The sequence below is a fragment of the Ambystoma mexicanum genome, chromosome 6q (assembly GCF_040938575.1).
Source record: "Ambystoma mexicanum isolate Mex_15411 chromosome 6q, UKY_AmexF1_1, whole genome shotgun sequence".
NCBI lineage: Eukaryota > Metazoa > Chordata > Amphibia > Caudata > Ambystomatidae > Ambystoma > Ambystoma mexicanum.
Window position 1 is genome coordinate 809,375,525 of NC_090937.1, and position 12,536 is coordinate 809,388,060.

Genomic DNA, 12,536 nt, shown 5'->3' on the forward strand with positions numbered 1-12,536 from the left:
GGTCAGCTGTGCCACATCATTCCAATGTTCTCAAAATGACATTTCATTGTCAGCTTTAAGGTCTGCTTAACCCTCCACAACCGGTGTGAGGGCGGCTTTTGTGAGTGCAGCGAGGTGTTAGCCTAGGGGGAGACCCAGAGGGTGACTAAACGCTGAGCATATCTCCTGCGCCTTCATCACTGCCTGGGGCAGGAAGGCTTTGCAGTGATACAAGCTGTGTAGTGTAATAGTAGGTCCACTTGTAAGTCGTGTCTACTACTGGGGTTGAGGCTGTGCGGCAGTATTCCACCGTGGTTAGGATAAGCCACTAGTGCCTGTAAAACACAACTCTGTGGTTAGGTATGCCTCTAGGCTTAAACCTGAAAACCTTTTACTCTAACAAGGTTGTTGAAATGAGTACTACGGAGACCAGTAATGATTCTCATTCTCTCTCTCATTCTCTCTCTCTCTCTCTCTCTCTCTCTCTCTCTCTCTCTCTCTCTCTCTCTCTCTCTCTCTTCGCTCTATTTTTCTCTCTGGATCTGTCTCTCATATATCAGAGGCTCGTCTCTTACGATTAGTCTGCAGTGAACTAGTAATAAACGTGTGTTTCTGGTACTTCAAGGCTTCTATTTAAACTGGTAGGTGTATGTCTCTGATTGATTCGGTAGAGATAGCTCAGTTAGTTAATGCCTCTGCAGTTGATATCGTCGTATTCTTTGATGTGAGCTTTCCAGCTTTGTGAGCATTGTTGTATAACAGTGTTGCAAAGCCTAACTGTCTCCTGCCTTTCCTGTCCCTTGGCCTGTCCTAATGCCCCACCCGAGTCTAACAGGCCAGGCCTTTGGACTCAACAAATGTCCTCTTCTGAACGTAATGGTACCTCAGCCAAGATACCTTCTACAATGTTGTGGAAACGACTGGTCCTCTTTTGTATGCCCAAAGCAATGGTACAAGCACCCTCACATAGCTTAGTACATGGTTTTTCTAAACTTAATCAGTTAAACTTTACACATTTTCCTCATGGCAATTCCTTGGCAAAGTGTTGTGGGTACAAGCACCCACATTGAGCACAGGTGGGTGAAGGGCTGGTTGGCTGGTTTAAACTTGGTGCTCTGCCCAATTGTGATAATTTCCCTTCTGCCATCAGATCCCTGAGTCAACAGAGCTGACTCCAACCTGCTGCTCCAATCCTTTTTTTCACTTTACCTGCCAGAAGTTCAAGAGCACAGCGTCACTTCTTCTGTTCATGAATGGCACAGCGTCCGGCAACGGTCAGTGAATGTGGGTGCGCCAACGCTGGCTGGGGGTGTCAGTGCAATAGTCTTGGATAAACTGCTCCATGGACAAAGTCCATTCCTGTGTTGTCCTTGCAACGACTATCAGTCTAGTTATTTATCAGACATATTATGACACGTTTAGAAACATTCTTAGAAAAAATGCAGGCAGCCCAGGGCTGGTGAAAGTACTAATCATCGCACGAGGGCACCTGAAGTTTCACAGTCTATGCTAGTAGGGCAATCCAGTTTGCATAGCATTTAGCTTATGTATTCGAGTGGGGGTGGATGTGAATCCTGTATATATGTAAGCACATTAGATTATAAGATCAAACTTGACCTACTGTGTGGCCTTGTTATTTATTGGATGGCACATTATTACATCCCTTGTGTCCCACTCCCCTGGGCAGGAAGGCTAACGCATCTGAGGGCTTGTAAACAGTGACACAACAGGAAAAACATCACCTTTTCAGTTCAAAGTGGGGCATATTATTGAGTGCCAAGAAGTGGTCACTGAGCAGTGATGGAGCTGCAAGGGGAACTACTTAAGGGTCAGATGTGAAACAGGGTCAGAAGTGTATTGGGAGTGAGGGATGCTGGACAATGGAAATATTATTATTTTGTCACAATAAAAATTATGTTGCTCTACACACTGTATACACAATCACTACAATCACTTAAACATATATACATCTATGCATACTGATGTCTGTATTTATACCCACACATGTTCCTATATATAGGAACATGTGTGGGTATATATGTATATACATATTCACTGAAAATACTCTGTTAAAGGGACGTTATGGTTAGGTTGCACTATTAGAAACCTATGAAATTCACTGAACAAACTTTCTTAAAGGGACGTTATGGTTAAGTTGCACTAATAAAAACCAATGAAATTCAATGAAAAAACTTAGTTAAAGGGATGTTATGGTTACAAGTAAAACTGAAAACCTACAGAAATTAGCCAGTTATGGTAAGCTAAGCTACCACCACTGTGCACTGCTAAGACTAACTAACACCCAGGGCAGTAAGATTTCCTACAACTTATTAGTATCATACTTACCCCAATATAGCAACAATGGTGTCCAATTTACAAAGTTCCACCCTAAAACTTTGCCATTTCCCCACTTCTAGCATCATTTTTAACGCTTCTATACAATTTTTGCAACTTTCTTCTACAGTTTTTGTGTTCGTTGAAGTTTGCGAACGTCTGACACCATTGTGGACTATCCAGACAGTGTTACGTGAGCGAATGCTTGCGCGTGACATGGTGATGTGTCCACGAAAGCGCCCGCAATTTATGAACAGGTCTGTCCTTCACAAACAATTCAGAACTGCATTTTTAGCTGATCTAGGAAATTTAAAGCTCAACATGTGCTCTTGCACTGCTCCTACACCAATTCTTACTCATTATCCATTAAAAATCCAGCACACAGCACATACTTGAAAGAATATTAGCAAAACTGCTATTTATTTTAAAAATTGCATCATCTATTTCAATCCCTTCTCCCCAATAGCCACTACCACCACCAGCTGGGGGACCTACACAACAAAAAAAGTGCAGTACTTCAAAAGACAATAAAGAGGACCAAGACAATGAGGTAGAGGAAGTGCCTACATCTAGCACCCAGAGAGACTCTGTTGGGAATGTACCAAAGGCTAAAGCTACCAAAGTGAAATGCACTGAGTGAAACGTTGTACTCAGTTTCAGACTACCTTGACAGTACTTCTACGGGATCACCTGCATGCGCCATCACACCAAATCCAACCACGCAATGCTCTCACAAAGTTTGTTCCTTTCTTAGCAAGTAGTAGGCTGTCTTCCTCCACCTTATCTTCCTCAACCAATACTGTAACCATGCAGCCTAATTCTGTGGGAAACAAAATCCCACCAGCTACCTTGCAAGGGATAAAAGAGGCTGTTGATCCATAGCTTTCGAAGACAACAGTACTCTATATATGCTGCAACACACCACTCTGTAGGGGGGAACAATTTCAAAGTACTTTTGAAGCTGTAATCAAGGAGAATGAGAAACACTGCCCCATACCTTAGATGTAACACACGCAACATCTTCCCCTGTCCACCTACCCCTCCATATATGTTGTTGGTGCCTCTTTCCACATTTCCCTCCTGATCTTACTTTCTGACCTCTCATGCAAAAAAAGAAAATCAAAAAACACCAAAAAGAAGGTTCCTTCAGGAACCACCTTTCACAGTTAAAAAATAGAACTAAAATAAATAACCTTATAGACTCCATCTACTTTTCATTTCTCAGTAAAATCGATAGACACAGTAACAGTCTCCAACATTTCCATTACCATTTTGTGTTATGCTAATGTGAATAATGGAAAATTGTATACTAGAGAAAAATATAAAAGTACAGAAGCAATTGTCTGTCTGAAATACTTTTCTCTAGTATACATTAAGAACCATAATCAATGGAACTTTATAACTATCTGCGGTCTCCATATCCCCTTTCCAGGCCATGGATCAGTAAAAGACCTGAATGGTACATGCACACCATCGCACAAGGCAGCCCTTCTACCTTTTTCATTTTATATTTGTAACACTCCCTCAATGTCTGCTTTCAAACCGTCACACATCCATCCACCAATCACTTTCAAAAACTGTACATATAACCCTATGACCATCTTAAGCTTCCACACGCCAACTGCCACTTAACAATCTTTTACAAATCTTTTGCATCTGCATTTTGCTTACTTATACAAAGAAATTGTACAGAGTGCTCCTATAAATGCACATATGCATTGTGCAGTGAGAGAAGTGCATAAATAGAAGGAGCGGTACGGATGGGCAAGTACTCATGAGAACCCAGTATTGAAATGCTAAGTGTGACGCCACGGACTAACTACTGGAGTAGAGGAGTCCCAAGGGTGGGATGCATCTTAACCATAACTTCACTTTAACAATGTTTTTCTGTCAATTTAATAGGTTTGTATAAGCGAACATGTTTTATGGTGGTACATCACTGTATATAAGTTATTAATAATTCCTCTTTTCATGTATGTGAAAGAACTATAAACCTCCTTTAAGAAACATATTTTTTGCAGCACATACTTATGTCTGACGTTATCAGCAGTGCATGCTGGGGATGCAAATCATTGTTCAATTGCCTACGGCATAAGGCTCCACCATAACCCCAGCTGTACCATACCACCCCTATTAATCACTGCAGCTTCCCTGCATCCTAGCTCAGTGTCCCCTATATCGTAATAATGTAACCAATAGCAAGTGCTCATGGCCAGTCTCCAAATCCATAGGGCATGGGGGGCTTTGGCCATGCCGCATTCCCAAATAAGCAAATCAGAGTACAGATTTGTGTTTGCCGAGGGCCAGACCCACTACCCAGACACCAAATGATTATCACTAGTTTTTCTTGTTGCATTCTTACACTTTGGAAAAATAAAACACAAGACATAGTTACAAAAACATGCTTTCAGTTCCTGGCTAATACTCGTCGCGCAAGTTTGTTGTAATCTAGACGATCAATTCAGGCTGTAACCGCAAGATTTTTTCCATTCAGACCTACTGCTTTGGCCATGCAGCATGCCCCAATAAGCAAATTACAGTACACATTTCTCCTTGCTGATGGCCAGGCCCATTGTCCAGACACCAATGTTATATCAGGGTGTTGTGTACTTACATTTTCACAGTTTCAAAAAAATAAAACACAGGACATATTTGCAAAACCATGCTTTCAAGTTCTTGCTGACCCTCCTCATGCATATTTGCTGCAATCCCATCTAGCACTTCAACCTGTACCACAAGCAGATTTTATTTTCCCATTCAAACCCATCCCAATTTCGAAAAACGTTACCACATAGCCAGTCCCTGTAGGTCATGCAAACTTTAACCCCATTGCTGGTCCCTCGTGGTCATGGCCGGTAGCCAGATTGTACCTAGATTATGACACTTTTCAAAAAATAAAATATGGACACATTTGCAAAACCATGCTTTCAGGTCCTTGCCAATGCTCCTTACATGAGTTTGATGTAAATTCGCCCATGTTTTCTTTTTTGAAAAGTGTCAAAATGTACGTACATATAATAGTCATACAACCTAGCCCCCACTTGACAGAATCCATTCAGACTTTGCACGAACATTCAAGGTTGGGTCTATAATCTACCTGAAAACTTTTGTCCACATTCGTCAAACGACAACAAAGTTATAAGCCATCTAACAAATGTTGAGACCCCCATTTAATTTTGCCCTTCTTAAGAAAATCCCACCAAACTTTGCAAAATCATTAATATCTAGGTCTAAATCTTTTGGCAAACTTTTTTGCAGATTCGTCAAATTGCATCACATTCATAAGCCTTTAAAATACTCAATCTGGGTTCCGCCCCTGCCACTCCACTGAAACAGCTCTTACCCCCGTTCTTAACTCCCCCCTCACAGCCCACTAGTCAAAACACTCTTCTGTCCTTATTCTTCTCGACCTATCTGCTGCCTTCGACACAGTAGATCACTCTTCACTACTTAACTCGCTCTCCTCCTTTGGCTTCTGTGGTTCTGTTCTAGCATGGTTCACATCCTATCTATCTAACTCTAACTTTGACGTTTCTTGGGGCTGCTGCACCTCCCCTTCCTTTCCTCTCGCCCACTGCGTTCCCCAAGGCTCCATTCTCAGCCCTTTTCTTTTCTCTCTGTACACCTCCCTTCTTGCTCATATCATCTCATCCTTTGGAGTCTCACACCACTTCTATGCTGACGACCCTCAGCTCTTTCTCTCCTTCTGATCCTTCACCCCTGACATCCATCACAAACTTTCATCCTACCTCACTGCCTTCAAATCCTGGATGACCACCCATGTTCTTACCCTGAACACTAGGGAAACAGAAGTTCTATTTTTCCCCACCAATGTCCTCCCACCTCCAGCTCCTCCTCCTTCCATTTTCTTTCCTCCCTCCCATCTCCCTATCTCCCCTTCTGCCTGCAATCTTGGTCTCTACTTTGACGCTAACCTTTCCTTTGCCCACCACATCTCTCTTATTTCCCGTGCCTGTCATTTTCATATTTAAAATATATGCAGAATGTGCCCTTTTTTTATCTTCCATGCAATAAAACTTCTAGTATCTTCCTTAATCTTCTCTTGACTTTTTTATTGCTCTGTTCTCTTCTTTGGTCTTCCTTCCTCACCTCTTGCTCCCCTTAAATCAATCTATCATTCTTCATCCTTTCTCTCTGTCTTCTTTCCCATCGGGACTCAATCTCCTCACCCCTTACCTCACTAGGATGTCTTTCTTTTCAATCTCAACTTAAGTACAACTTCCTCTGTCTTGTCTTCAAATTTCTCTATGGTCTCGCCCCTACCTATCTTGCATCCCTCCTCTCCTTCTATTATTCCTCTTGTACTCTTCGCTCTGCTGATCACTTTCAACTTACTGTCCCACGCGCCCCCTGTGCACAATCCCACTTTCGATACTTCCAATTTATTGCTCCTCTTCACTGGAACCTTCTCCTTCTCCCACTCTGCTCCATTACTTCCTGTTCCTCCTTCCACTCTTCTTTAAAAATGCACCTTCTTCTGTTGTCTGTTTGATCATTTACGGCTGATTCTGAACATCAATGTACACTGCTCATTTTATGTATTACTACTGTTCTCTGTAAATTGTTCTCTGCAAATTGTTCTTTATTACTGACTGAATCTAAAACATTTATCTGCATTACTTATTTAATGTATTGCATATTGTTCTCTGTAAAGCACTTTGGTTAAAAGCGCTATATAAAACTCAATAAATACAAATACAAATACAAATATTTTGGGACCCCACCCTCTAATTTTGTTCTCTCTTGACAAAACAGCACTACACTTTGCAGAAACATTCAGTCAGGTCTAGAAGGAAATTCCAATATTTCATGCAGTTTCATTGAGTGGTGCCAAAGTTATAAGCCATCCAAAAAATGTTTTTCACCAAATCCTGTAATCCAAAAATAGGCATAGATGTCCCCAAACATCTCAGAGGTTTGTGAACATCACAGGACTGCCCCGGACATCCGGACTGTTCGTGGACGTCGACGTTGAAAAAACACCTGTTTTTTGCGGGTTTTTAAGGCCATATCCCATCCTCATCAGCCCTCACCTCTCCAGAGATTGTTTCATTAGTTTGACAAGTGCAATGTTGTGTTTTTTAATATGTTTTTACCGCAATGTTCACGGACAACAGGCGCTGTCCACAAATCCAACATGGCGGGCGTCTCCAAAAATATGATGCACCTAAAGCTTTTCACCATCCAATCAGCTGACATGTCTGATGTCCAAAGACATCACGTCGGCCCCTCTGGGCCAATCGGGAGCCCATCCGTGGAGCAAAAAGGGAAGTGAGTCTGTGGAGCGAAGAATCACTGATTCTTTTAGGCATACTTTTGGGCCTTTAAAAAAAACGACTGGATGGACACATTTAGTGAAAATCCATCCATGTTTTGGGCTGTAGGCGTGAGCAAATCTTATTTTCCATTGTGGCTATGGGAAAATCCACAACTTTTGGGTCCCCCCCTATAACCTTGCCTCCTCTGAACGAAACTGCACCAAACATCGCAGAATCAATCTGACAGGACCATATACTTTTGCAAAGTTTTGTGAGGATTTGTCCAGGGGACGCAAAGTTATAATCCACCCAAAAGGTGCTCTTCCTATGGGTTGAGCAACTTAACCATAACTACACGCCCGCTACCGCAGGACGTCTAATATATTTTTCATATAACATAAAATATATGTTTTACACCAAGACTTGTAATATTTATTAGATATTTACAAAGGATTTTAGAATGAATTCAAAATAATTTCATTTAATGAGCGAATAAGGTTCATTGCAACTTACATGCCCTGTCATCCACCATGAAGGTGACGAGTGAGAGCTGTGCCAGCCCCAGGACGAAGGCCATCTTTCGTTTTGGATTCTGGGATTTGAAGTTTTTTCCCCCACTTGGAATTTAAGCAAACTACAAGTCCCAGAATTCCAAGCAAAAACAGGACTGGATGGCTTTCTCATTAATGGCCATGGGGAATGTGAGAGCTCTGCTCTGTACGGCACTATTAATGTGGGCCTTGAAGTACAAAATTTCAATATTTGTACTATCTGCAGTATAAAAGGTATGTGTTCAAGTGCCTAAACTTCACAGTGTTTTAACATTCCAGCTTCAGTGTTTAGAGAAACTGTTTGATCTTGGGCTAGTAATTGAATCTCTTCTAGTAAAGAGCATTGGCCTCAGCAGAGCCAGCATTAATTCCCTCTCCTTTTTCTGCCATCCATGCAGTCACCAAAGTACATGAGCTGTCCAGATGACTGCCACACAGAAGGGAATGTGTGAATCACTTTGCCATGCCCTGTTATTATATATCTTGTATAGTAAACAGTCTACCATGTTCACTGTGTCTTGGAATTCCAGGATCTGCAAGAGCTGGGGTGTGGGGCTAATTTAGTAGGAGGCAAGGTTGCTTTGTAGCAATGCTAATGAGTGCAGATATGACGTGCAGATATGAGAAGATAGGGCTCTCTGTGTGTACGTTTTATGAATGTCATTACACAGTAAGCAATGGCTATGTGTTTATGTTCTCTTTCAAACCTGGCCAGAGCACTGGATTGTTAACTTGTATTTATTTGAAGTAATTTAATGAGTAATCCATTATCTTTTTTCAACTTTTGTGCATTATAGCAAAGAGAAATAAATTGTCTGGGTCACAGTATAGTAACATCAGACAAAAAAGGGAAAAAGCAAAACAAGAAGAGTCTTTTCCTAAGTATTTTCGAGGTGATCCACTGCAAGATCATGATGAAAATCATTCAAAGGATCCACCTGACATGGAAGTTGAGATGGCAGATATGGCTACTGCCTCACAAGTGGAAGAAGTATTGTAAGTGCAAACTCTCAATGAAGAAAATGAACCGAATGAAAAATTGCAGGTTCAGCATTTGAGATATGAAAGTGCTGCTGCCTTCATCAGCATGGGCTATAGTGAACCTGCTAGCTGAGACAATTTTCCTTCCAAAAACAGTAATCATGCCTGCAAACTCCTGGTTGAACATGAGCCAGAAAAGGTTATGCAGTTTCTATTCCGTGAAGGCAGAAACAAAAGAAAGTGTTCAGCAAATCTTTGCAAAGGGAGGCTTCCCAACGGAGATGATGTGCACCATCAGGGGCTAAAATATTCCACATGAAAGGCAACTATGTTTTGTTTCTGTTGTGAGCTGTTTAGCAGTAATCCAACCAGTGCATCATCCCTTGCTGATAAAGGGTCAAAGGACTGGAAAAACATGTCTGCAATTCTAGTAGCACATAAAGAAGCAAGGGGAATTTAGAAAATATTCAAAAGTGGAAGGAACTGGCACTGCACATAAAAAAAAGAAAAAAAGCTATTGATAAAGAAAATGTGCACCTCATTAAGCAAGAAGAGAAGTATTGGCAGCAAATCATAGAACGACTGAGTAAGAGACTTAGTAAAAGTTCTCAGTTTGCAAAGTATGGCCTTTCGTGGAACTCATGAAAAACTGCATATATTTGGTAATGGAAACTTCCTGAAATTTGTTGAATATCTAGCTTTGTTTGAACCACTCATGGATGAGCATCTTTGTGAAATAACAGACCAAAAGACACATATTCACTAAATATTGAAAGGTATACAAAATGAACGGATTCATCTCTTGGCCACAACCATTAAAGAGGAAACCCTTACCACAGTTTGGACTGACAAGTACTTTTCAATCATTCTAGATTGGACAACGGATGTCAGGCATGTTGAACAAATGACAATGATCATTTGCTATGTGACCACCATGTCAGTGTGGGACTCTGATCACTGTGAGCATTCAAGAACATTTCTTAAATTTGGTACAACTAAAAGAGACAACTGGAGCTAGTATGACAGACACTGTTCCCCACCAATTACAGCAAATGTCATTGTCCATTGAAAACTTGTGTTGCCAAGGGTATGATCAGAGGCATTGCTAGGGGAGGGGGGGACTAAGGGGGCTGTAGCCCCTGGTCTTTTGGTTGTAGCCCAGGATAAAATCTCAAGAGCTGCAGCCAAAAGGCTAGCTAGCCCCCGGTCCCAACAGTTCTGACATCAGCGTAGCCCCGGGTCTTTTCCAGACCTAGCAACACCCCTGTCTATGATAATGAAAGCAATATGAAGGGGAAAGAAAATGGTGTATAATGAAGAATTTTGGATGTAAATCCGTATGCTTTGTTTGTTCTTTGCAGTGAAAACGTTTTAAATTGCGGTGTTAATGATCCAGAGTAAGCTTTGCTTGGAGGCAACTGCTTTCTTTTACATGATACAATATATTTATGTGTATTTCTCTGGTTCAATACACTGTTGAGAAGTTTGAAAGTGCTGTGTTAAAAATCTTATATTGAAACCACTGGGTGACACAAGATGTGAAGGTCGAATTAATGCATTGAATCCTCTCTGCTATCAGCTGTGTGCATGCTTACTCAGGCAGACTGTAGGAGGATTCAATTCAACACTACAGCTAAGTCAATGCCTAGTCTGGGATACTGAATGGAAACCCTTATTAATATATCTTTATGTCCAGTTCATGCGTTCTGGATGACTACCCCTATATAACACCCCTCTCTTGGAATCCCCCTGACCCCACTGAGCCAAGAAGTAGTTCTGTTTTGCAAGTTTAAAGGTTTATTTGATAATTTAAACAATATATATATATATCACGCTTTATAATAAATTAATAATTGAATATCACACTGAATCTGAGCAGTAATCAATAATGGATAGTCCGGCACTAGCACACTTGTAAATAGGAACAGAAGAATAAGGTGGTAGAGAATGCTTTATATAAGTTCAGATGGATGTAATGTTGAATGAAAATGCAATACAGAAAATACTCAATATGATTTCAACAAAACAACGTAATCACTTTTCTCTGGCAATCCCCTCCCCCCTTTTTGCAATGCAAGGAAATGGAAGGAAAGCACACAGTTCTCAGAAATGCAATCAAATGTAATTCAGTTCACCCCTGCAAGCTTAGATTACAGAAGTTGGAAACAAAATGATTTTATATGTGCTGGCAATGAAGTGAAAAATATGCTAAAATGCTTTTAATTCCCTCTAGAAGTTCAGGGTGAGTGGTATCAAGTTAATATTAGTCCAGGCTCACTCTAGCAATGATTCAGGGATGGTTCTTAAGAGGCAAACGAAATTTTAGCAAGGAAAGCAAGAACTGCTGTTTTCACACGTGGAGAAATTTGCAAATCGCGGCAAATTCGCGAGTGCGTTTTTCGCGATTGCGGCGAAAGTGTATGGAATAGGAATGCGGTTCTAGGTTCGTTGAAAAGCTATGATTCTAAGCTTTCAGAGGAAAGTTACTGCAAGTCTCTAAGACAAGCGGTTACGGAGTTATGAATGATTTTGTGAAGGTTGTTTTTCGGATTTGAAATTTTAAAGTTCAAAGTGACAAGTGACAGCTAGCAGCTAGAAAATGACAGGTGACAGCTTTTAGGCAGTTCTACTTAAAATAGATTAAAATAGATTGAATTATATTATTTTTCTGCACAGTTTCGCAAGGTACTCACAATATCTTTAGAAATAGAATGGGCCTCGCCACGGATCTGGTCAGGTTTTAGACTGGACTCTGGTCTGGTCTCGGCACTTCACAGTGATCTGGGTCAGCTCTCTGGTTCTGCTAACAGTGGTCTGGGTCAGCTCTGCTCTCTCTGGATCTTTCTGCACAGCTTTCCCTGGAGATTGATGGATTTGAAGTCTGGATCACTGGATGTGGTATGGTCCGGCAGAGCGCGTTGCAGCAAATGGAATTGAATGTCCCTATCTGTCCTGACTGTCTGCTTTTATGTGTTTTGAAAATGGGTGGAAAGGCTAGCTTCCTAGGCCCTACCCCTCTCCACTTGTCATTGGCCACTTCCTCCTCTTCCCCTTGATTGGGGGAATGAAATGAAGTGTCATCATGATGAGGTCTGTTTATGCTACAGAGAACCCACCCCTGTCAAATTACACACAATCTATATTTTGACCCAAAAGACATATTTGCACAGGTACACATTTGTTTAAAATTACATGCACCCATCACATATCACAGGAGGTATACCCTGTCCAAATCTGCTCTTCCTGGGAGCTTGCATTGAGAAATGGCAACATATTTCACTTTTTGGTCAGGTTACCAATATCAGATTCTTACTCAAATTTATACACATGTGCGCAAGGAGTATGGACATTACTTGATGAAGTGTCAGATTTTTAACATGCATACATTTTAAGTAATACCCTCTTAACTGCT